Source organism: Pollicipes pollicipes, unplaced genomic scaffold (assembly GCF_011947565.3).
Source record: "Pollicipes pollicipes isolate AB1234 unplaced genomic scaffold, Ppol_2.1 Scaffold_1349;HRSCAF=1579_pilon_pilon_pilon, whole genome shotgun sequence".
Taxonomy (NCBI): Eukaryota; Metazoa; Arthropoda; class Thecostraca; order Pollicipedomorpha; family Pollicipedidae; genus Pollicipes; species Pollicipes pollicipes.
In genome coordinates, this window is record NW_023595923.1 from 7,389 (window position 1) to 33,674 (window position 26,286).

A 26,286-nucleotide genomic window follows, 5' to 3' on the forward strand; every position below is an offset into this window, starting at 1 on the left:
TCTTTTCGACGGACTATATCCAGAAGCGGGGAGAGGGGGGGGGGGGGGTGAATTACCTCCGGCCACTTTCGGCTTGTCATGCCAAAAAAGTTGCGCTTAACCGTCTGATGCTGATGGCGCGAGGTAAGAGAGGGATCAATTGACGTTAGGCTACGTTAACCTGTCCTAGAAGATTTTAGCAAGAAGAGTCTGCGCCTATCTAATCCGGATAATCCCGCGCTTTTCTGGTAAATCATGCAGAAAACTTTTTAAATTGAACAATCCAATGCTACGAAGTGTAAATATTCAAAGAGGAAAGCGAGCAAACAGATATGCAAGAAGAGAATGGAGATTGAGCGAAAGACTATCGGGATTTGTGTAATTGTTGAGCGGTTATCTTGGTCTTCAGGACGCACGGCCGTTGCTGTTCCAGACACAAGGACACGACTGGTGGAGCCGTTTATTACAAATCATGTCGATGAACGCGCGGGGCGGATGATACTGCGATGCGGTGGCACTGCCGGGTGGCGGCCACACCTCCGCCTTCGCCCAGTCACACCCAGGCCGGCCCGGCCGTGACGTCACACGCCGGCTGGCTGGTCGGCGGCGGCGCCTCCGTCTTCACCGACTTCCATGGCCTGGTGGCCGGCCGCCGCGGACGGTGCCTCGTCGTCGCTGCTGTCCCGGTCGCCGCCCGGGTGCTGGGGTACGTGTCGGTCCGGCGCCGCCGCCCGGCCCGCCGCGCCCGGCGAGCGCCACGCCTGGCGACGGACACGGCCTCGTCAGGACGACGGCCGACCAGGGCCAGGCCGGTCCGTCCCGTCCATCGGTCACGTGCGCGCCCGACCAGGGCCAGGCCGGTCCGTCCCGTCCATCGGTCACGTGCGCCGGCGCGCACGTACGGCACGACATACCGTCACTGTTTCCAAGCACGTTTACTACCAATGGTTCGCAGGAGCCGCCGCTGCCCTCCCATGCCCTTCATGCTACGTGCAGTCTGGCCACTCCTCACGGCGATCATTCGAGAGAGATCACGCGGCACACGCCGTCGCACTCCCTCTCCATCCTCTGAACTCCCCCAGTGCCTGTCCCCTCAGACTCCACACACCCTCACATCTCCTTGTAGCCCCGACCTGCTGCTGATGATTCACATCCCCACGCCTCCCAGTATTCATGACTCTGACCCGCTATTTCCCCCTTGAGAAGTCCACACCCTCCTACACCTGTAAGTAGTCTTGACCCGCTACTGTTGTGTCACGGGGAGTCGTCTACACGCCCACCTGCGCCTCCAGGCACCCCTGACGTGCTGCTATCCTCCTGAGCTGAGGAGTCGATACCTTCCCACGTCCACCAGTACCCCTGACCCGTTGATATCCCCCTGAGGAGTCGATACTCTCCCACGTCCACCAGTACCCCTGAGTCGCTGCTATCCCCTGAAAGGTCGATACCCTCCCACGTCCGCCAGAAACCCTGACCTGTTGCTGCGCCTCTCCAGAGCCCATGCGTTGCATGTAGAGGTCATACACGAACTGCGCCATGTGGGGCATGTCGGTGGCGACGAAGGGCGGCGACTGCAGCGAAGCGTCCACCGGCCGCACCGTCGGGTACCGCTCAGCCGGACACAGCTGCAGCTGGGCCGGACGCTCGGCCAGCTGCGCATGCACACATGGTCAGACAGCACACTGCAGAAGGCGCAGCGTCCGGAGCAAAGAATACACTGCTTGCTAGCTTACAAGTTGTGCCAATGTAAATACTGAACTTGATATCCAATGCCTTTGTTTGCCAATGCAAGTTGTCTCAGCTGAGCTCACTAACGTCTTTCACGGCCCATGCTCGCGACAGCTGCAAACATATGCTTGCCGGCAAATACCCTCGTCATAGCGAGCGCTACCACCTGTTCGCGAGACGAAACCGTCGGTTAGAGCTCGGCTGGAACTGACAGCCCGCGACCCCCCCCTCCCCCCCCCCGTCTCTCTATAGGAGCGGGCGGAGCTCACCAGACTGAAGGCCGGAGTCAGCTCGAAGCAGTTCTGGAAGAGCGCCAGTCGGGCGAACACGTAGAGGCCGAGTCGGGCGCGCGACATGGCCACCACCAGCCGGCGCACGTCTCGCAGGTGGCCCACCGCCTTGGTGCGCACCAGCGACAGCAGGATGTAGTCGTTCTGCTGGCCCTGGTACTTGTCCACAGTGTCCACCTACGTGGCGAACACGCGGCCTGCGTCAGCTCGAACGAGCGGGCCACACCGCCGACGCGCAGACGGCCGCGGAAGGCGGGAGGGCCGCGCGCCAACAACCGCGGAAGGGACAAGCGCCGATAGCCTCACAGGCGGGAGAGAGGAGCGCAGACGGCCGCGGAAGGCGGGAGAGAGGAGCGCAGACGGCCGCGAAAGGCGGGGGGGGGGGGGGGGGGGCGCGCGCCAACAACCGCGGAAGGGACAAGCACCGGTAGCCTCACAGGCGGGAGAGAGGAGCGCAGACGGCCGCGGACGAGGCAGGTCGACCCAACCGTCCACGTGGATCTTCACATAGAAAGCCTTTTTGGCTAAAACATTTATGAGCATGTCATGGAAGAAGAAATTTGCTGCCCGAATGATGAAACGTCACTGAAATCATGAAACTCTGAGATCGACGAGCGGCAAATTGTCACAATAAATGCATGATTGTACCAAAATCTCACGCAGGATGATGCATTGCAAACGAGTGCATTATTATGCACAATCGCACGGCACACGCAAGCCCCACATTTCGGAGGTACAACCGGTGTTACGGTAATAATAATGCTCTGTCAACGGGACGATCGTCACCTTGCAGGGCTGGCCCATGACGGGGTTGTTGGCGCAGCGCTGGTTGATGACGTCACGGATCAGCATCTTCTGGCCGTTGTAGGTGGTCAAGATGGAGATCTTGTCGGCCGGGTAGCCCAGCAGGCGCATGTACATGTACACGGCCACCACATACTCGGCCTCGGCCAGGTTCTGTCGACGGCCGACAAGATGGCGGCGTCAGAACGGTGGCCGTGACGTCACCGACCACAGACGTGACCGGGTGGAGGGCGACCGGATGGTGAGCCGAGCCAGGCGTGCGCGGGTCAGGTACCCCTCCCCCTCCACACACACGCAGACAGAGCAGCACGCGCAGGGGCGGGCAGCGAGGGTCGCCGCGCATGTCCGGTAGCCATCGCAGTACCCCACATCCATACAGAGCCAACAGACAGCACGGGACGCCGGCCGACGCCGCTCCGCCGCGCTGGCCGTCCGTGGCGCGGTGTCCCCCACGCCGAGCTGGGAGGGAGCGCGCGACGCCCGACCCCACACCAGCAGCCGCACCTGGAAGAAGTACGGGTTGGGCTCGCTCTCGCCCACGCCGTTGAAGTCGTCCACGTTGACCACCTGGTAGTCGAAGCGGAAGCCGGCGTTGGCACGCTGGTATTCGGCCCGCTGCTGGACGTGCGGCAGGTCGCCCAGCACCGTGTACCGCCACTTGTAGAGCGCGCAGATGCTGCAACAGGGCGCGACGGTCCCAGGCGGTGACGGCAGAGCAGCGGAGGCAGCGAGGGGGAGGGGGCATCGCCAGGAGATAACGCCACTGATGCTGCAACCCGTAAATACAATGCCCCACTAATGCCTCTGACAGTGGGAAACACCATATGAAAGTAAGAGGTGGTCACAGACGTAATCTTCGTGCTTTCGGCGTCACGTGCAGCTGCTAAGCACACACTGCTTGTCAATTCTTCACAAAAACAGAGCTTGGCAGACACACACACACACGCACGCACGCACGCACGCACGCACGCACGCACGCACGCACGCACGCACGCACGCACGCAAACGCACACCAGTGTCAGGTCACAATGGTCACCTCAGCCGCCACCCGGACCCAAGCTGCTGGGTCACGCTGCCGACCGTTCCGCACGAGGCTGACCACGGACCGTTCCGCGCGAGGCTGACCACGGACCGTTTCGTGTGTGGCTGACCACGGACCGTTATGCGCGTGGCTGACCACGGACCGTTCCGTGCGAGGCTGACCACGGACCGTTTCGTGTGTGGCTGACCACGGACCGTTCCGTGCGAGGCTGACCACGGACCGTTCCGCACGAGGCTGACCACGGACCGTTCCGTGCGAGGCTGACCACGGACCGTTCCGCGCGAGGCTGACCATGGACCGTTACGTGCGAGGCTGACCACGGACCGTTCCGCGCGTGGCTGACCACAGACCGTTCCGTGCGAGGCTGACCACGGACTGTTATGTGCGTGGCTGACCACGGACCGTTCCGTGCGAAGCTGACCACGGACCGTTCCGTGCGAGGCTGACCACGGACCGTTCCATGCGAGGCTGACCTGGAGCGGGCGCGACCCTGGGCGTCCAGCTGCACGGTTGGCACGCCCAGCCGCACGAAGCGCGTGAAGAGCGACTGCTCCATGTTGGAGTACTTCTGGAAGGCCATGTTCTTGATGACGGGCGGCAGCTGGTGGTGGTCGCCGATCATGATCCACCGCTTCAGTCGGCTGCCAGACGCGGGTCGGATGTCAGCCGGGCGCCGGCGACCGGCGGCGCGCGCACGGCACGCAAGGCCGGGACGCAGCGGACGGAACGCGGGCAGCAAGGTGGACAGCCCCCCGTTGGAGACGGCTAGCCGCAGGACAGGGGCACATCGGCCGTTGCGGAGCTCAGACTAGTAGCAGTACACCGCACATGCGACTGGGGATACGCGAGGATTGGGACAGACTGGTGGCGGGCAGGACAACATGGTGACAACATGAGACCAGAGAATATGGAGTGACAAAGTCGGGGATCTGCACGCGGCGGAACTGGCTTAACTTACATCATCTTAAATGGCCACCTCAATGGTGCTCCCTTTGCAAAGGCGGTCATCACCTGGTAGCTACGAGCACATTGGTTTTAGCTTTACCGCGATCGCAGTGCTGTTGCACAGCTGATCACAATAACGTGATCGGCAAGCAGCCTACTACGAATCTGACAAAGATCCCTTTATCATCGCACACAGCCTCTAATGGAGGCACAATGGACCCAAAGTGACCGAATATATCCCGTTCCGTCCCCGTCCCCGTCCCCGTCCCCGTCCCCGTCCCCATCCCCGTCCCCGTCCCGTCCCCGTCCCCGTCCCCGTCCCCGTCCCCGTTCCGTCCCCGTCCCCGTCCCCGTCCCCGTCCCCGTCCCCGTCCCCGTCTCCATCCCCGTCCCGTCCGCTCACTTGAAGCCGTCCTGAGGGTTCTGCAGCAGCAGCGGGATGAACGTCTCAATCTCGAGGATCTGCGCCGACTCCTCCATCAGGATGTTGTCGTACTTGAAGCCCAGCTGCACGAGCTCCTTGCGCTTGAGCGCCGCGTGCGTACACGTCATGGCGATCACCTTGACCTCCTTGATGAGCAGATAACGCGAGCGGTCCAGCCCGCTGCGCAACAGCTCGAATGCGCGGAACTCGTCCAGCTGCTCGAATATCTTCCGGATGTACCTGCCAGGCACGACTCCGAGTCATGCCCGCGCGACGGATGGCGCAGGGCATCCGGCACGGCTTCACCAGCGACTCTGAGTCATGCCCGTGCGACGGGTGGCGCAGAGAACCCGCCACGGCTCGATCGATGACTCTGAGTCATGCCGGTGCGGCAGATGACGCAGGGCACCCGGCACGGCTCGACCGGCGACACACATGCACGCTCGACCCATTGCTATAGCATGTGGAACCTCACGGCGAGCTGAAAACTTAGCCTGCCTCATCACCGAAATCGAATGCCACACAGTAGTGAAGGATGTATCATGAGCAAGAGGCGAGCGCTTCAAAACAATGCAGTGGTTTTTAGAATATATCTTGGGGATAACTGATTGCGATGCGTAAGTCAACAATACAGACGGAAAGGAAAACCCAATGTCCGAGGCGGACGGCAGGAGTTGTGCTTCCTCATCGCAGACATACTAGAACACGGTACGGAAGGCAGCAAGCGAGGGGAGGTCTCCTATCGTAGGTTGGGGCGCACTGGCGGTTCCGCCGCGGCAGCTCGTGTACCAAAGTTACCTGAAGCAGCCCTGGGCGATCTCGAAGTCTTCGTCGAAAGAGTTGCCCTTGAAGACGGGCTGCGGCGCGTCCTCGAAGAACCTTGTGAACGGGAAGTTGTTGCGGATGCTGCTGATGGGCAGACTCTGAGGGTGAGGGTGCTCAGTGAGGGGACCACGGCCGCCGTCACACCCGCCTGCGGTGCGGATGCTGCTGATAGGCAGACTGAGGGTGAGGGTGCTCAGTGAGGGGACCACAGCCGCCGTCACACCCGCCTGCGGTGCGGATGCTGCTGATGGGCAGACTCTGGGGTGAGGGTGCTCAGTGAGGGGACCACGGCCGCCGTCACACCCGCCTGCGGTGCGGATGCTGCTGATGGGCAGACTGGGGTGAGGTGCTCAGTGAGGGGACCACGGCCGCCGTCACACCCCCTGCGGTGCGGATGCTGCTGGTGGGCAGACTCTGGGGGTGAGGGTGCTCAGTGAGGGGACCACGCCGCCGTCACACCCGCCTGCGGTGCGGATGCTGCTGGTGGGCAGACTCTGGGTGAGGGTGCTCAGTGAGGGGACCACGGACGTCGTCACACCCGCCTGCCTGGCGCCCAGCTCCGATCCACGGATAGTGAACCACAGGTTGACTTAGGCAGAGAGAAACGCACGCGATGCAAACAAGCGGCATATTTACATTACGTATAGGGGATGTGAGGGATTACGAGATGTCACTGGGTGGATCCGTAGCACCCATGAACTGAGGCCCTTTATTTTGAGACGGTTTTGAGTAAATATTTTTACAAAAGCGTGTTAACATATTCTATTGCCGTCAAAACATATGGCCTAAATACAAATAGACCTGCTTGGAGTACACAAACCATGATTCATGTATTTTTTCGTTTAGGAAAACAGTACCTGTGGAAACGATATTACAACTAACGCACAATCATCATTATCGGTCTTTGCAAGCCCCATAGCGAATCCACGTCGTGCTGCAACCAAAGCAGCGGCGCGGCGTGACCCCCCCCCCCCCCGCGACGGCGCGGCACGACCCACCTCCCCCTGACACGGCGCGGCGCGACCCACCTCTCCCTGCGACGGCGGCACCAGGCTAAGGAAGCGCTCCCAGCGGCTCAGCACGTGCTGCATGAAGAAGTGCCCGGCCGTCTCGCAGGTGTAGGCGGCATCGCCGGCCACCTGCAGACTCTGCTGCAGCCGCTGCACGGCGTCCAGCAGCGCCAGGCGCTGGGACAGCACGTAGTTGACTCGTCCGTACCTGGCCGACACCGCGTACACGTCATGGTTCCAGTTCAACCAAACTGTGCTATTTGCGCAACAATGATGGAAGAATAAGGCATGGATCGGTATTCGGTACCTATGGTCATGCCGATGCACCTCTGCCTCTGCCATCTACCGGCCAACAGCAGTGGCTGTCCGCCCGCCCTGCACCGGTCCCGGCCGGACAAGGCAGGCAGCGCAGCCACTGGTGGGACATGACACCACCAGAACTGTCCGCCCGCCCTGCACCGGTCCCGGCCGAACAAGGCAGGCAGCGCAGCCACTGGTGGGACGTGACACCACCAGAATCGTCTCACCCCAATAATAATAACATTTGGAAGGCGACAGCAACGTTACACACTTCACGGATGCAGTTTTCTATCCAGTTGGGCGGTGAAGGGGGAAGGGGAGGCTTCAGCTTGCTCCAACTTGCTTGCTTGCTTCGGCTCCAGCTTGGGCTCCTGCTCCCCAGCCTTGAAAAAGTAAGCCAAATCCGGGGCCACCCACGTTCTAGCTATTTTACGGATAGGTTGAGCCATTTTCACTGCACCCCTCTCTCTCGAACTCATTTTGCGAATATGCGCCCCTGAGATACTTCATGGGTTGAGAGCAGATTACATCTCAGTAAGTGTTTAACTTGATGGCAACAGGAAATTCTGGGCATTCTGGCAGGATAACAGTGTCTTCCAGTTTAGTAAAAAGTAAAACCCCCATCTGAGCAGATTTGGGAAATACCAAAAGAAGCGAGCTGTTCTTCAATTCTCCAACTACAGCTGCTTTGAGGCAACTCAAAGCAGTCAAATTTGAAGAAACCTTCGTGATGATCCAATGACATCAAATGGAACCTAACGCATGTCAGAATGCTAAGTTTTGGGCTTTGAGATGAATGCCATTGGCTATTCCACCTCAAAGTACTTTGCGGTTACATTTCTAAGCACTTCTGTTTAGATAACCAAACATATGCCTGGATCCCAAGGATGGATCCAGGATCTCCTGAAGAACAGACATCGGGACATTGGTGTATTACGGCAGAAGTTATTTAAGATGATCATCAGTAGCACGGGACACGAATTTTTCTGCAAAACGGAAGAAAACAGAAAGAGACAATTTGTTGTGACTAAGACATTCATTAAAACATGATCACTTGTAGGTAGCTTAATGGTTTTGTCATACAATCTAGAAACAATTTTGGCTAACCATCCTCCAATGTTTAGTTTAATCAAGTAGTTGGCTTGCTGCTTTATCAGAGAGCGTCCGTCTCAATAGATCCGTTTGCCCAGCTTAATAGGTCAGTTGGTTGGAGCGACTGCCTTCTGATCCGCCCACCCTTGGCGGGGTGGCGCTTCATGCGCCTGGCATTTGCCCTTAATTGGTATTGCTTGCGGCCAGTGGCAGCGCCCGTGGTTACGGTCAGGTGAGTTCATAGGGGACGACCTGACCGAGCATTGCAACACGTTTGAATTGCTCCTCTAAATCCTGACGTTGGCCTGGGATCTTGCGATCGGATGGCGGGGACAGGGCTCACAAAGCCGGCGCCATCTAGCGTTGGCTTTCATCCAAGAAACACATTCATTCAAAAGGTTCAGACTACATCTGGAAAAGTATTTTGCACAGTTTTGTCGTGTTGAAAGCACCCTTTCACAACCCATGCAAGTCGATAGTGTTGCTAAGATTGGACTGCAGATGCGACGTTCCTTCGAGCTGCAGCAAGCAATGGGTGTGCCAGAAATGATATCGTTATGTCGCCGGCAAGCCAAAACATGGGCCTTGACGCAGCCGTCCCCATGCCATGCAAGTTCATTAATACCAATAGTTGTCTCGGCACGGATCTCAGGGGAAATCATGAGTTCATTCTTTGTACGTCGAATGATTGGCCTTCCGCTGCTGCCTTCTGACTCAGCCCTTAAATACTGGACCGGACGTCATCAACCAACGACTTCCACGAAATTCCAAGCAGGCCTCTCACTACGGCCTACCGTGAAATTGTGTCAGATACTGGGAAACGGTCAAGGCCAGACTGGTCATGAAATAAAAACTGGCGGGGTCCGGCAGCATTCTGGCGACGCGTAACGGCCGCTCGTGGAAGCGTGAACGGCGTGACGCAGCGCGCGTAGCGAGCTGCCCCAGCCATGCAGGTGGCTCCGAGCTACAGGACAGCATGAGCAGCGTGACGCAGCGCACCTGAGCTGTCCCAGCCATGCGGTGGCTCCGAGCTACAGGGGGACAAACAGCGGATGCTCACCTCAATGTGCGGAAGGCAAATGGTAAACAGCGGTGAAACTGAGGCCGGTGTCCTACACGGCCTTAACGCCACGCCTCGGGCTCGTGCGCCGCCCGCACACGCACCTGCTGAAGTCCTTCTCGGTCTCGAGCGCCTCCTCGCCGTGGCCCAGTCGCAGCAGGTGGCGCTCGTCCATGTCCAGTGCCATGATCTTCTCGAACAGCTGGTTGAGCGCCTGGTTGCTGTGCGTGACGATGAGCGTACGCTGTTCGGGGAAGTTGTGGTAGATGTTGGAAATGATCTGGACGGCCACGTCCGTCTTGCCGGTGCCGGGCGGGCCGACCACCAGCGTGAGGCCCGGCTGCGTGCCGGCCCGGATCGCCTCCACCTGTGTCGGCGTGAATCGCACCGTGTTCCTGGGCACAGGTCAGGGCAGGACAGGTCAGATCAGGTCAGATCAGGTCACGTCGAGTCAGGACCAAAAAACAACATGATTCGAACTAATGTGGTCCATTTATCAAAAACCTGGAAATAATTTTAAAAACACACACGCACGCGCACACGCACGCGCACACGCACGAGCACAAGCACAAGCACAAGCACAAGCACAAGCACACGCACACGCAAACACACACACAGATACATACATACATATATATATATATATATATATATATATATATATATATATATATATATATATATATATATATATATAACATTCGATATATAACATATATCGAATGAACCAAGAAGATATTCTTTAAATTATACTGAAACATACTCAGGGAAATAAAAAAACAAAAGCATGCAACGGTAATACAAATATGTCCACCGGCGAGCTCAGTACGTAAATTCCGCACCCGTAACGACCAGACCAGATCGGGCAGCCGGCCGGCGCCGTACCGTTTGGGCTGGACGTAGGGGTACGGTCCTCTGTTGGGCATGACGTGCGGCTCGACCAGCACCAGCTTGGAGAGCTCCTCCGGCGCGGCGTCCGGCCGGCTCTTCTTCTCCTCCACACCGACAAACGTCAGCCTGCGGCCGAACGGCGGGCGTCAGCGGACGGGACAGTCATCACCATCAGCGGACGGGACAGTCATCACCATCGGCGGACGAGACAGTCATCACCATCAGCGGACGGGACAGTCATCACCATCAGCGGACGAGACAGTCATCACCATCAGCGGACGGGACAGTCATCACCATCAGCGGACGAGACAGTCATCACCATCAGCGGACGGGACAGTCATCACCATCAGTGGACGGGACAGTCATCAACATCAGCGGACGGAACAGCCATCACCATCAGCAGACGGGACAGCCATCATCATCAGCGGACGGGACAGTCATCACCAGCAGCAGGCGGGACAGTCATCACCATCAGTGGATGGGACAGTTATCACCATCAGTGGACGGGACAGTCATCACCATCAGTGGACGGGACAGTCATCACCAACAGCGGACGGGACAGTCATCACCATCAGCGGACGGGACAGTCATCACCACCAGTGGACGGGACAGTCATCACCATCAGTGGACGGGACAGTCATCACCATCAGCGGACGGGACAGTCATCACCATCAGCAGACGGGACAATCATCACCATCAGTGGACGGGACAGTCATCAACATCAGCGGACGGGACAGCCATCACCATCAACGGACGGGACAGTCATCATCATCAGCGGACGGGACAGTCATCACCATCAGCGGACGAGACAGTCGTCACCATCAGTGGACGGGACAGTCATCACCATCAGCGGACGGGACAGTCATCACCATCAGTGGACGGAACAGCCATCACCGTCAGCGGACGGGACAGCCATCACCATCAGCGGACGGGACAGCCATCACCATCAGCGGACGGGACAGTCATCACCATCAGCGGACGGGACAGTCATCACCATCAGTGGACGGGACAGTCATCACCATCAGCGGACGGGACAGTATCACCATCAGTGGACGGGACAGTCATCACCATCAGTGGACGGGACAGTCATCACCAACAGCGGACGGGACAGTCATCACCATCAGTGGACGGGACAGTCATCACCATCAGTGGGAGGGACAGTCATCACCAACAGCGGACGGGACAGTCATCACCATCAGTGGACGGGACAGTCATCACCATCAGCGGACGGGACAGTCATCACCATCGGCGGACGGGACAGCCATCATCATCAGCGGGAGGGACGGTCATCACCATCAGCGGACGGGACAGTCATCACCATCAGCGGACGGGAGTCATCACCATCAGCAGGCGGGACAGTCATCACCATCAGTGGACGGGACAGTCATCACCAGCAGCGGACGGGACAGTCGTCACCATCAACGGACGGTGGCGGTAATGATTGAGCGGGAGCCGACAGAGCGGGACACAGCAGAGCGGGACCGTCAGGGCGGCCGCGGCCGGACCTTACCTGTAGGGCGGCCGTGGCTTGGCGGCGCCGGCACCAGCGCCTTCCTTCAGCTGCACCGTGTGGTGGGGGAAGCTGTGCCGCAGGTGCTCCATGTCCAGGAACGTATCATTCCAGTCCAGCGTGGCGATCTCATCCGGCATTCTGCGGGGCGGATCCGGGGTCAGGCTCGGCCGGACAGGGGATCAAAGCTCTACCGGAGCGGGGGGTCACGGCTAGGCCGGACCGGGGATCAGGGCTCAGCCGGACCGGGGTCAGGGCTCAGCCGGACCGGGGGTCAGGACTCGGCCGACGCGGGGGTCAGGGCTCAGCCGGACCGGGGTCAGGGCTCCACTGTGGAGGCGGACGCGTTCCGGCCCCAGTCGATCACTGGCAAGCAAAACATTAATGATAAAACTCGACACGGCCAGGCTGTTAGTTTTGTTAGACAGACTTACCAAGTACGGGGCACACTTACCAGACGGCACAGCCTGTGGACGACATGACATGCTCTTGCACACATCAAGCGGGGCACGCCAGATAACACACAAAAGCCCCGGGGCAAAGGAATCCAATACACACGCAACGCCACTACAGCTTCCACACGCGTTTCATTACGGCTGCCGGTTATCTCCATGCGGCCTGTCGCGGGCCCGACGCCCAGCCAACACCCGGTCCCAGCCGAGGACGCTGCCTCCCCTCCGGCGGGCGGGATGGAGGTGCCCCGGCCCCGTGGACCGGGCCCGACACCACTCACTTGGTGTAGTGGGCAGCGCCCGGGTCTCCGTAGCCAAGCACGATGTCGTGCAGCCAGTCAGGCACCACGCACTCGTTATTCATCAGATCCCGGATCGTCTCCAGCACCGCTTTGAAGTTGTTTTCCTTCGGCTTGCGGCGCATGATAATGTTGAACGTCTCGTACACGTCCTGAGCCAGATATCAGCGGGTTTATATGGGTGACTTCTGCGTTAGCTGGACATCCCGACGAAAGCACTGTTTGAAAACGGCCCGAGGCGGTCTGAAACCGGGCCGGCTGGTGCACAGCAGTGGAACAGCCCCTGGCGTGTGGCAGCCGGCCGGCCAACACAAACAGAATGGCAGACCTAACGCGTTTGATGCGTAACGAACGCCGAACTAACTGCAAAACAGAACACACCACTAGTAAAGCCAACGCAGCTTATCAGCTTCGAACAAACCGAACAGCCCTGTACACTTAATCCACCAATCCAATCCAATCACTCATGCAAAAGTTGCAGATTCACTGACCACGCTTGCAGGCATGCTACGAGCCGTCACATGACTGGCACAAGGGTCTTGCCACCTGATATCAACCGCTGTTTTTTTTGCGTGACATTGGGCGCCTCCGCCGCCCAAGACCGCCCAGCTGACGCCGCTCGAGACCTCGGACGCCTACCCGTACTTAAGACCGTCTAGCTGTCGCCAATCATTACGAGCCTGGCTGACCTCCTTGCCGGCGGCGTTGTTGTCCAGGTCCTGGCGGTACTGGTTGCAGTCGAGCCAGACACGGAACGTGCGCCGGTCTCCCGGCAGCTGGGGGCGCGGGTCGGGCCCCTCCTCGATGACGCGGCCGCTCTCGTCCAGCATGCCTTCCACCTCGCAGCCGCGCACGTACGTGAGCCCCACCTGGGGCACGAACGGCGCCGCCGCGTCGTAGCGGGCACCTGCCGCACCGGGTCACCGTCAATCAGGCGGACAGTATCGGTTAGACGGCATCGGCCCGTCGGGCGGACAACAGTCACGCAGCATCGGTCTGTCAGGCGCAACGCATCGGTCAGACAGCATCGGCCGGTCAGGCAAACAGTATCGGGATCAAGCGGCGCCGGCCGGTCGGGCGGTCAGTGCCGAACGGTCATGTGAATAACCCGCCAGGCGGCCGAGGGGTAACATGGAACTTTGCTATACGTAAGGGAGATTACTGTGGCACAACACGTGACTGCACTCGTGCCGGCAAGCTGTCGACAGGTGGCTGGGTTCAACTGCAGTTAGTGGAGCGAAGACGTCACCAATTATGCTTTGATGCTGCAGCAACAATCGATGGCACCGCGTTGTCAGTGGCATTTCTGTTGTTGTTTATTGGTGTTTTTGGGCGCGCCGACTGCAGTGATCATTTGGCGCCCATAACGAGTCTTGTTTTACCTAACTAATGAACCGTGTAGAGTCCCGAAGTTTATATGTTTAACGAATAAAAGACTTGTTTAGATCCTAGAAAGCGAGAGTTTTCTCCTAAAATGTCACAGAGCGTCAAGGGCGAGTCACGCTGACCAAAATAACGTCGACGTTCTTCCACGAGCCGCGGACATGATATGAGCACATGACGAACGGTGAGAACAGCACAACATCGATGGCAGATAGGTCTTTCTGCTCCTTGCGACAAATAACCGTGAGTTGCATACGTGTGCCCAATACGTAATCTGCAGAGCACCACCTCTTCTTACCTGACATTGTGGGAACATGATAACCACTGAGCCAGCTTGGGTTTTATTGCTCTGAGCTTATCTTTGTTTGTCCCATCCCAGCAACGCCGTCATTAGTTCTGCAGAAAGGTTTTTATTGCATGGTAATAATATGTAGCAGGGATAGAAAGAGAACGAACACGTGGAGCCAGCGCTGCTCGCCTTGCAGCCGCATCAGCCACCTCGTTGCCGGCGATTCAAGCGTGACTGGGGATCCAACACAAGATGGGTTTCTTTCGGGCCTGATTCAGTTGAGTCAGACGTCCTAAAATATCCTGTACAAGGGGATACGATGGATAAAAAGACTTCAGACTAAGAACACTGCTCAAAGAGTTTGTCAAAATCAGATGTGAAGGTTCGTCACTGACTTCAATGAAACACAACGCCTTGGTGATCGCTACCAACTACGATGTGAACACTGACGTTTGTGGAGGCAAAGGAAACGACCGGATGACGCCGCCGCTCACAAACGCACAATCCACACCGCCAGAGGCTTTAGATCCGTCCGTGTAAGTGTGTAATCGTCACATAACGCCACACGCTCAAGTGCCCTTGATCTCATTATATCTGACAAGACCGCATTATTTTTCATTTCGGCCAAAGACGTATCTATCGATGGCGAGGTCAAACGCCAGGGAGCAGTGGCCAGATGATTTATCCGCTTCAACCTTCGAATGGGAATTTCGCTTTCCGCCGCAAGGCTTGCATTCGGAGGCCAAAGGTTACAGCATGTACCCGAGGTACACTGCGACGAAAATCCACAGCAGGCCGTGAAAAACTGCGTTAAATGCCGGACGCGAGGGGGAACTGTCGCAGGTGATGTGCGGAGCGCCCCTGTGATTACACGTAAAGCGGTGTGATGGACTGTGTCCAGGATGCGCTTGGTGGACTCACACGCGCTGTCATAAATAAAACATGCGCAGTCCACCTTACAACGTATGATTGAGCGATACAGTAGCAAAAGCGTACTTCTATCTGCCCCATACGATGTGCGTGAAACGTGCTTTAGTATGTTCAAAAATTTTAAAACAGCTTTCGCGTAGCGTTTCAGGATGGACTTGACGGGTTAGTCGGCGGTCAAGGTATACCCAAAGGTATCTAGCTACAGGCTCAGTTGGAATGTGTTGGCCACACAGACGGATAGACATATTGCCGCGTTGCCGACTACGACAAAAATGCAGGGCTACAGTCTTGTTGCTAGAAAACCTGAGCCCGTTTATCGTGCCCCACTTCTCGATACGATCCACAGCCAACTGAAGACGCCGCTCCATCGATGAAGCTCTTGCTGCTGCTAGTCCAGATGGTAAAATCATCAACAAAAAGGGTACGACCTACAGACTGTGGCAGTTCAACCCCGATGTCGTATCATAACCGTGAACAGTGACACGCTCAGGACACCGCCCTGGGGCACACCATTAACTTGATGGTGCCTCTCAGCGAGCGCGCTCCCAACACGGACACGGAAATAACGGTCAACTCAAAAGTTTTGAAGAAAAGTGCCCATATTGCCGCGTATACCATACCTATATAGCTTGACAAGAATACCATGACGCCATGTGGTATCATGGGCGCCCTCTATGTATAAGAAGACAGCGCCAGTGTGTCGATTTGCCTCAAATCCCTCACGAATCGCAGTGTGAAGAACTAAAAGATTATCCGCCGTGCTGCGATTCTTTCTAAAACCACACTGTGCGTTTGTAAAATGACGTGATGCTCCAAAAACCAGGTTAAACGGACATTAAACATATTCTCCATCAACTTATAGAGCGATGACGTAAGAGAAATGGGTCTATAATGTAAAGGATCTAGCCCACCTTTTCCCGGCTTCAAGAGAGGCACGAGAGTAGCTTCTCGCCAAGAAGCTGGGAATTCATCTCTGGTCCAAAGCGAATTAAAGACCACTAATACGCGAAGCACGCGACGCGGCAGATGTTTAAGCATATCGTTGTGACCAGTGTCCGGGCCTTCTGACACGCTGCGAAGCCTAGCGATCGCCGATTCCAACTCGACCAGCGTGAAAGGGTCATTATATGAATGCAGCTCACTCGTTGAAAAATCCACTGCAGATTGCTCCCATCGCATTCTATGCCGCACAACTGTGTATTTGTGTTACCACTTACGCTGCGTTGGACCAGGGCCCGGGCAACCTCATTCGCAAAATCCAACGGGCGCGTCACAGCCTGGCCATTAACACGCAGCATCGGCAGAGCTATGGGTGAGAACTGACCCGAAATACGCTTGGCTCAGGCCCAAATCTGCGATGTCGGCGTAAATCGGTTTAGCGTGCTCACGTGCGCCCGCCAGGAAGCACGCTTTGCCTCCCTTAGTGCGCCGGGCAAAAGCTCTCGCTTTCTTAAAGGCTATCAGGTTTTCTACACTGCTCCTGGCGTCAAAAGCCCGAAACGCACGCTTACGCACCCGGATGGAGCTCCGACATTCCTCCGTCCCCCACGGAACAGGAGTACGTCGCGGAGCGCCAGACGTGCATGGGATACAACTGTTGGCACACTCTAAAAGTCTGTGAGTAAAACCCTCAATGGAGGGTGGCGTGCTCTCAGGCCCAGTTACAAACGATTCTTAGAGCCGATTCTCGAATTCGCACCGGCCCACTTTCTTAAAATTCCAGCGTTGTGGTCTAAACTCAACGCTCCACCTCTGTTAAACCGGAACCACACTGGGAAGTGGTCACTTCCCATGGGGTCATCTCCGACACTCCACTCGAGATGTTGGACAAGCTGGGGAATAGAGAGGCTTAAGTCTAGCGCTGACGTCTGACCGGATAACATTGTAAAATGTGTACGAGTTCCTGTGCTTAAAATGCAAAGTGAAGCACCGTGGACATAATTTTCACACAGCCTCCCACAAGCAATGGTGACGTCACACCCCGAAGCGGTGTGATGCGCACTATGCCCCGGTCACTTCACAGTTCAACAGCACCACGATACTGTGTAAGCCGGCAGGCGCCGGCTTCGGTCACCAGCGGCCCGGCCCACAGCCCACGCCGGCCAAGCCAGAGCCGACCGCCGCCCCCCATAACGACGCGCCACCTGAATACTGCAGGCGGAACGGCCACTACCCAGTACCGCCGCGGCTGGCGGTCGGCGCCGTCCCGCTGCGCGTCTCACCGAACGTCAGCTGAGGTCGCACCGTCACCAGGAAGCAGACGTCGTGCTTGCGCAGGCCCTCCCATTCGGCCTTCACCTCGTGGCGTACGCTCAGATTGACCGTGACGTCGGCCCGTACGCGCGCCGGCCGCCGCTCGCCGATGTTGGGCTTAGCCACCTGGCGGTGCGCGCCGAAAACAGCGCTGGCTTTACACGGACCTGACGGAGGGGGAGGGGGGGAGGAGGAGCTGCAAACGGTACTAGGACAGGAGGAAGGCAACGGTCCAAAGCACCGCAGTAAAGTAAAGTAGTCTTTCTGAAGATCAGTACAAAGCGATGGAAGGGCATTCAAACAAGATGACGGCACCCTATACATGCCACCAAAAAACAAAGAACCTAAACACTTGCGGAGTTGTACAGGCTAGCCGACGCACTGTTGGGGGATAGGGGGAGAAGCGTGGCCGACGCACTGTTGGGGGATAGGGAGAGAGGCATGGCCGACGCCTGTTGGGGGATAGGGAGAGAGGCGTGGCCGACGCACTGTTGGGGGATAGGGAGAGAGGCGTGTTGCGATCCTCTCCTTCCCCTTCACGGGGATACTCTTCTTACCATAAACACCGTTACATGGATGAATCAAACGTTCTGATGATACAAATACTTTTTGAAGAAAGCCAAAGGTTGTCATTCTTACACATAGCTCGGTCTCGCTTTCCGGTGTGGTGGGCAGCCCTGAGGGATGCCACTGGTCGGCCCACCCAGCACTCGACTGCTGACCGCCCTCTCGGGGCTCTACTGACGAACTGCAGGGACGTCACACCACAGCCCCAGCTGCAGGGACGTCACACCACATCTCCAGCTGCAGGGACGTCACACCACAGCCCCGACTGCAGGGACGACTCACCACAGCCCTGACTGCAGGGACGTCACACCACATCTCCGACTGCAGACACGTCACACCACAGCCCCGACTGCAGGCACGTCACACCACATCTCCGACTGCAGACACGTCACACCACAGCCCCGACTGCAGGCACGTCACACCACATCTCCGACTGCAGACACGTCACACCACATCTCCGACTGCAGGCACGTAACACCACAGTCCCGACTGCAGGCACGTCACACCACAGTTGGGCTATCCTGTGACGCGGCCCGCCAGTGGCGGGGTCACCAGGTCACCACTCGCGCCCGCTCACCTCCACGATGGCGAAGCTGACAACAGGGACGTCACACCACAGTCGGGCTATCCTGTGACGCGGCCCGCCAGTGCCGGGGTCACCAGGTCACCACTCGCGCCCGCTCACCTCCACGATGGCGAAGCTGACGACAGGCTGCGCCATGCGCGCCCAGCCGCCGAACATGGTGTCCCCGATCTCGTTCTTCCATGGCTGGAGCCGCAGCACGATGTCCTCGATGTCCTGCCGTATCTCGTCTGCCGCGGAACCCGGGGGGTCAGGCCAGGTCAGGAGCCCGTGTAGATCACCACTGACGGTCCGCTGGATGGACAGATTCCTGGACAATCCTAACAAGCTGAGAAGCCAGAGACAAATGGCCTAGATATATGGTCCAACACTGAAGTGGTACGACCGGGCAAATATCCACATCTCAGTTCACGACAAAGCACCAGTTATGGGAGGGGGAGCTGGACAGCTCATGGGGATCATCCTTTGACAGAAACAGTTTTCATAAGTAACGGGCGAAAGGAAAACAGCAAACCATTCACCTTAAAGGAATTATTCATGTGGTCTTGACACGACATCAGTTTAATCACGGCATACCAAATGTCAATGAAATTGCTCTCAGATAGTCATCCCAGGTAACATATACTGCACACAGATGGTCACATCGAACAGGACATATGTGCCTAGTGAACCGCCAGATGCGATCACTCCGTTGACAGTTTGTACTTTCGGGCCTCCCGACTCGTAAGAGCTCAGTCGTCCAGAGCTCCCCACGGCTGGACCACTCGTTTCATGCAATGTGTTTCTTTTTGTACATAGTTAAGTCACAGCTCTCTGATTCGTCCGAGCCATGCCTGCCCGCCGGCCAGACGGCGGGTCTGCGCCACAACCCACCGGTCAGACAGCGAGTCTGCGCCACACCCGCCGGCCAGACAGCGGGTCTGCGCCACACCCACCGGTCAGACAGCGGGTCTGCGCCACACCCACCGGTCAAACGGCGGGCCTGCGCCACACCCACCGGTCAGACAGCGGGTCTGCGCCACACCCGCCGGCCAGACAGTGGGTCTGCGCCACACCCACCGGCCAGACAGCGGGTTTGCGCCACACCCGCCGGCCAGACAGCGGGTCTACGCCACACCCGCCAGCCAAACAGTGGGTCTGCGCCACATCCACCGGTCAGCCCGGGTCTGCACCACCCCCGCCGGCCAGGCAGCGGGTCTGCGCCACACCCACCGGCCAGACAGGGGGTCTGCGCCACACCCTCCGGCCAGACAATGGGTCTGCACCACACCTGCCAGCCAGACAGCGGGTCTGCGCCATGCCTGCCAGCCACTCACTCACATGTTGATTCCAGCCGAAACAGGTTTGAAGTTGCGAAGCAGGTAGTCGTGCAGTGTGAGGAACTGCAGATTGAGCTTGGGCAGCGCCAGGCAGCCCTCGCCCGAGAAGTACTCGCTCGGCACCACGTTGCTGTCCCAGATGATGGCCTCGGTCGGGTACAGTGGCATCTCGTTGAGCGCCTGCAGCTGCGAGGTACGGCCGCTCGTGGCGAGAGACCTGGCCGTCGGAGGTACCGCCCGATCAGGGGAGAGCACGGCAGGACCGGGGGCGCCCCACAGACCGGGCTCACCGGCACGCCGCGCCCAAACCATGCGACGCTGGCGCTCTGTCACAGACGGTTCACGGCTGATCAGACGCCAGGGAACCAACCATTGCATGAAGGAGCCAACCAGCCGCGAGCACCGAGCCATGCTGCAGATCGTGCTCAATGAGAGCAAAATGCAAAGCGATTAGGATTACTGCTGCACTGCAACCGGCCTCTTAATTCTGATCTCACTTTGCGTGACGCACCTCACGTCCATAGCTCAAGCGCGTGCGATTTGTGTTTAAGTGCGTTCACGCTCCCTCGTGCCAGTGTCCCCCCTCCCCGTTGTCCTCGACAGCACGCCGTTCCGCCCTTCTGTACATCACTGCGTGTGAGGCAGCGGCGGCACGCTCACCAGCATCTCCAGCAGCAATTCCGTCTCGTACTGTGGCTTCTCGGCCTCCGCCTGGGCCGGCGGGTCGGGCAACAGCGCCAGGAACGCCGCCACCTCGTGCAGCTGCCGGTTGGTCAGCCCGCCGAACTGTCTGGTCAGCTGCTCGCGCGTGTCCACCGATGCCACGTTGGAGAGACTGAACTGACGCAGCCCCGGGAACTTAGAGAAGGACGCCACCTGGTGGGGGCGACAGGCGGCGGTCAGCTGGAGAAGGACGCCACCTGGTGGGGGCGACAGGAGGCGGTCAGCTGGAGAAGGACGCCACCTGGTGGGGGCGGCACGTGGCGGTCAGCTGGAGAAGGACGCCACCTGGTGGGGGCGGCACGTGGCGGTCAGCTGGAGAAGGACGCCACCTGGTGGGGGCGACAGGAGGCGGTCAGCTGGAGAAGGACGCCACCTGGTGGGGGCGGCACGTGGCGGTCAGCTGGAGAAGGACGCCACTGGTGGGGGCGACAGGAGGCGGTCAGCTGGAGAAGGACGCCACCTGGTGGGGGCGACAGGAGGCGGTCAGCTGGAGAAGGACGCCACCTGGTGGGGGCGGCACGTGGCGGTCAGCTGGAGAAGGACGCCACCTGGTGGGGGCGACAGGAGGCGGTCAGCTGGAGAAGGACGCCACCTGGTGGGGGCGACACGTGGCGGTCAGCTGGAGAAGGACGCCACCTGGTGGGGGCGACAGGCGGCGGTCAGCTGGAGAAGGACGCCACCTGGTGGGGGCGGCACGTGGCGGTCAGCTGGAGAAGGACGCCACTGGTGGGGGCGACAGGAGGCGGTCAGCTGGAGAAGGACGCCACCTGGTGGGGGCGGCACGTGGCGGTCAGCTGGAGAAGGACGCCACTGGTGGGGGCGACAGGAGGCGGTCAGCTGGAGAAGGACGCCACCTGGTGGGGGCGGCACGTGGCGGTCAGCTGGAGAAGGACGCCACCTGGCGGGGGGCGGCACGCGGCGGTCAGCTGGAGAAGGACGCCACCTAGTGGGGGCGGCACGTGGCGGTCAGCTGGAGAAGGACGCCACCTGGTGGGGGCGACAGGAGGCGGTCAGCTGGAGAAGGACGCCACCTTGGTGGGGGCGACAGGAGGCGGTCAGCTGGAGAAGGACGCCACCTGGTGGGGGCGGCACGTGGCGGTCAGCTGGAGAAGGACGCCACCTGGTGGGGGCGACAGGAGGCGGTCAGCTGGAGAAGGACGCCACCTGGTGGGGGCGGCACGTGGCGGTCAGCTGGAGAAGGACGCCACTGGTGGGGGCGACAGGAGGCGGTCAGCTGGAGAAGGACGCCACCTGGTGGGGGCGACAGGAGGCGGTCAGCTGGAGAAGGACGCCACCTGGTGGGGGCGGCACGTGGCGGTCAGCTGGAGAAGGACGCCACTGGTGGGGGCGACAGGAGGCGGTCAGCTGGAGAAGGACGCCACCTGGTGGGGGCGACAGGAGGCGGTCAGCTGGAGAAGGACGCCACCTGGTGGGGGCGGCACGTGGCGGTCAGCTGGAGAAGGACGCCACCTGGTGGGGGCGACAGGAGGCGGTCAGCTGGAGAAGGACGCCACCTGGTGGGGGCGACACGTGGCGGTCAGCTGGAGAAGGACGCCACCTGGTGGGGGCGACAGGCGGCGGTCAGCTGGAGAAGGACGCCACCTGGTGGGGGCGGCACGTGGCGGTCAGCTGGAGAAGGACGCCACTGGTGGGGGCGACAGGAAGGCGGTCAGCTGGAGAAGGACGCCACCTGGTGGGGGGCGACACGTGGCGGTCAGCTGGAGAAGGACGCCACTGGTGGGGGCGACACGTGGCGGTCAGCTGGAGAAGGACGCCACTGGTGGGGGCGACAGGCGGCGGTCAGCTGGAGAAGGACGCCACCTGGTGGGGGCGGCACGTGGCGGTAAGCGCCACGCCGTGTCACCGACGGCTGGGACGCGGCACGCAAAGCCCACAAGGGCCACATTCAATAGCACAGCCAGACACGCAATCAACAAGCACGCCTGCAAACATCGCCGCATCTGAAGCAACCGTCCACTCATGTGTTCTGAATGATTGTAGGTAACATCTCGCACGCCAGGGATAGTACAAGGAACTAACTATATTAATGACAGATAATTAACTTCAATACCTCTGACAACAGAAACTATTGGATCGGTTGGGATCGGTAGCCGGTGCTTGGTCGCACCTGACCAGCATAGACTGTGACCTTGCACGGCCCCATCTCAGCGCCGATGAGGAAACAAAGCCGCTGCCGCCCGGTTGATCTAGAGCAGCCCCGAGCTTCCGGCTCGCCTGGAGGCGGCGGCGGGGGCGGCGCTCACCTGCAGGGAAGTGATGCGGCTGTAGTGGAGCTGCATCATGTCGCGGTCCGACAGCGGGTCGCCCGTCTGATCGTTGATCTCGAACCGGGAGTAGAACGCCAGCATGTCCAGCAGCTGAAACCACGGGTGACGGACGCTCAACCATCGCGACAGCCTAACGCTACCACACTCACCATACGCTGCTAAACGCCATCAAATCTAGCATACACATACTGGGCTCCCATCACTTCAGTGGGGTTTAGGTTCACCAGCTATGGTTCCTAGTCAATTCAGGTAACGACACACACATACACAATTAATGACGTCAGGTAAGGTAAGCGCAATCTCGCAGACGTGCCGTTCCCAAACGGCGGCTCGGCTCTGAGCCCGGCGGGCCGAGCCGCCCTGCCTGGGCCCGAGGCGGCGACCCACCTGCACGAACAGCTTGCCCTCCTCGCGCTCGGCCAGGCCCGACAGCCGGCAGCGCACCACTAGGTGCGCGTCGTCCAGCAGCGTGTTGAAGAAGCGGCGCGTTGGCAACAATGCCTCCAGGTCGATCATCAGCTGCACCATTTGTTCGCAGTAGGCCACGCGCCGCCGGTCCACGTAGCCTGCCGCCGGCGGTCCAGGTCAGCGCTGACGTTACTCGGCCGGTATAGACACACAGCCACGTCATGTCACGGGGCGGGATCTGTTCTCCGTCACCCGGTCGGTACAGACACACAGCCACGTCATGTCACGGGCGGGATCTGTTCTCCGTCACTCGGCCCGTACAGACACACAGCCACGTCATGCCACGGGCGGGATCTGTTCTCCGTCACCCGGCCGGTACAGACACACAGCCACGTCATGCCACGGGCGGGATCTGTTATTCGTCACTCGGCCCGTACAGACACACAGCCACGTCATGTCACAGGCGGGCTCTGTTCTCCGTCACTCGGCCCGTACAGACACACAGCCACGTCATGTCACAGGCGGGATCTGTTCTCCGTCACTCGGCCCGTACAGACACACAGCCACGCCATGCCACGGGCGGGATCTGTTCTCCGTCACTCGGCCGGTACAGACACACAGCCACGTCATGCCACGGGCGGGATCTGTTCTCCGTCACTCGGCCGGTACAGACACACAGCCACGTCATGCCACGGGCAGGATCTGTTCTCCGTCACTCGGCCCGTACAGACACACAGCCACGTCATGCCACGGGCGGGATCTGTTCTCCGTCACTCGGGCCGTACAGGTACACAGCCACGTCATGCCACGGGCGGGATCTGTTCTCCGTCACTCGGCCCGTACAGACACACAGCCACGTCATGCCACGGGCGGGATCTGTTCTCCGTCACTCGGCCCGTACAGACACACAGCCACGCCATGCCACGGGCGGGATCTGTTCTCCGTCACCCGGCCGGTACAGACACACAGCCACGTCATGCCACGGGCGGGATCTGTTTCTCCGTCACTCGGCCCGTACAGACACACAGCCACGCCATGTCACGGGCGGGATCTGTTCTCCGTCACTCGGCCCGTACAGACACACAGCCACGTCATGTCACAGGCGGGCTCTGTTCTCCGTCACTCGGCCCGTACAGACACACAAGCCACGTCATGTCACAGGCGGGATCTGTTCTCCGTCACTCGGCCCGTACAGACACACAGCCACGCCATGCCACGGGCGGGATCTGTTCTCCGTCACTCGGCCGGTACAGACACACAGCCACGTCATGCCACGGGCGGGATCTGTTCTCCGTCACTCGGCCGGTACAGACACACAGCCACGTCATGCCACGGGCAGGATCTGTTCTCCGTCACTCGGCCCGTACAGACACACAGCCACGTCATGCCACGGGCGGGATCTGTTCCCGTCACTCGGGCCGTACAGGTACACAGCCACGTCATGCCACGGGCGGGATCTGTTCTCCGTCACTCGGCCCGTACAGACACACAGCCACGTCATGCCACGGGCGGGATCTGTTCTCCGTCACTCGGCCCGTACAGACACACAGCCACGCCATGCCACGGGCGGGATCTGTTCTCCGTCACCCGGCCGGTACAGACACACAGCCACGTCATGCCACGGGCGGGATCTGTTCTCCGTACACTCGGCCCGTACAGACACACAGCCACGCCATGTCACGGGCGGGATCTGTTCTCCGTCACTCGGCCCGTACAGACACACAGCCACGTCATGCCACGGGCGGGATCTGTTCTCCAGTCCTTCGCTCTGAAGTTTTCCACTCCTATTGATGTGAGCTGCCACACCATGCTAGTTTGAGAACTAATGCGATTTCGGGTGACAGCTGTCGCCTGCAATGACGCATGCAATTTGAGGCGTATATAGTGAATGCGACATATTTTTAACACTTTCAGAATCCCCACTTTTCACCTGCGCGTCCCGACCCCCACAATATTTGAGCTGCGCAGTTGCGGAGCCTTAACCTCAGATACAACTCTGTCTAAACACGAAGGACCACAATGTGTAACAGCGCAAGCGGAGCGACCAATCGCGCGCCATTTCCGTGCTGCGGCTGTCTTCGCGTCACGTGAGCCGCTGTCGTAAAGCGCTCAAACCTTCGTGGTGCACTGGAAGCTGCTGTGTTTGCCCAGGGTCCGACATACCTTCGTCGGGCGTACTCTCCAATATCTTCAGAAACTTCTGGATCAGATTGTACAGAAAACCTCCGCTGAAAGTCCAGCTTGGCCTTCTCCTTTTCGTCCAGCTGGGCATCCTTCTTCTGGAGGATTTTCCAGAACTTCCTCCATTTGGGGATGCGCCGCAGTTCGGCCTCGCGCCGCTTCTGCAAAACGGTGCGCATATTGAACACCAAAGCAAATGGGACAATATCCATGCTTGCTATATGGCGGAGACGCGCGGCATCATCTGTTCCTTACCCGCGCGTGCACCACATAAGAACACGCTGCTCCGAGTTTCGACCCAAATGGAACCCATGGTAGTTGGGATAAGGCTGTTAGGCTGGGAATTGGTAACACAAGGCCAACTCTGTTCTACAGTGCAACCAAACCATGAGCATACACCACTTCTTTCACAATCGACACCCCGACCGAACACGGCACCGGCTCTGCGGCCGGCCGGTTCTGCGTGAACGCGGCGCCTGGCGTGCCCGCTGGAGCAATTGATACACACCTCGAGCAGGCAAATCCACATGGGCAGCGAGACGAGCCGCTGGACCTGGGCGCGCACCAGCTCCACCTCCATGCTGTTGAAGCAGTAGTCGAGGAAGACCAGCAGCGCCGTCATCTCCCGGAACGACACGCGCTCCAGACAGGTGGTGGTTACTTGGTGGAAGAACTCGGCGAAGTGCTGCGGCGCCTTGACAAACGGCTGCC

At 59.2% G+C, this 26,286-nt stretch overlaps 1 pseudogene; it reads right to left on the reverse strand.

Annotated features, from left to right (window-relative positions):
- Positions 1-96: 96 nt before the first annotated feature.
- Positions 97-26,286, reverse strand: LOC119094106 (RNA helicase aquarius-like; annotated as a pseudogene).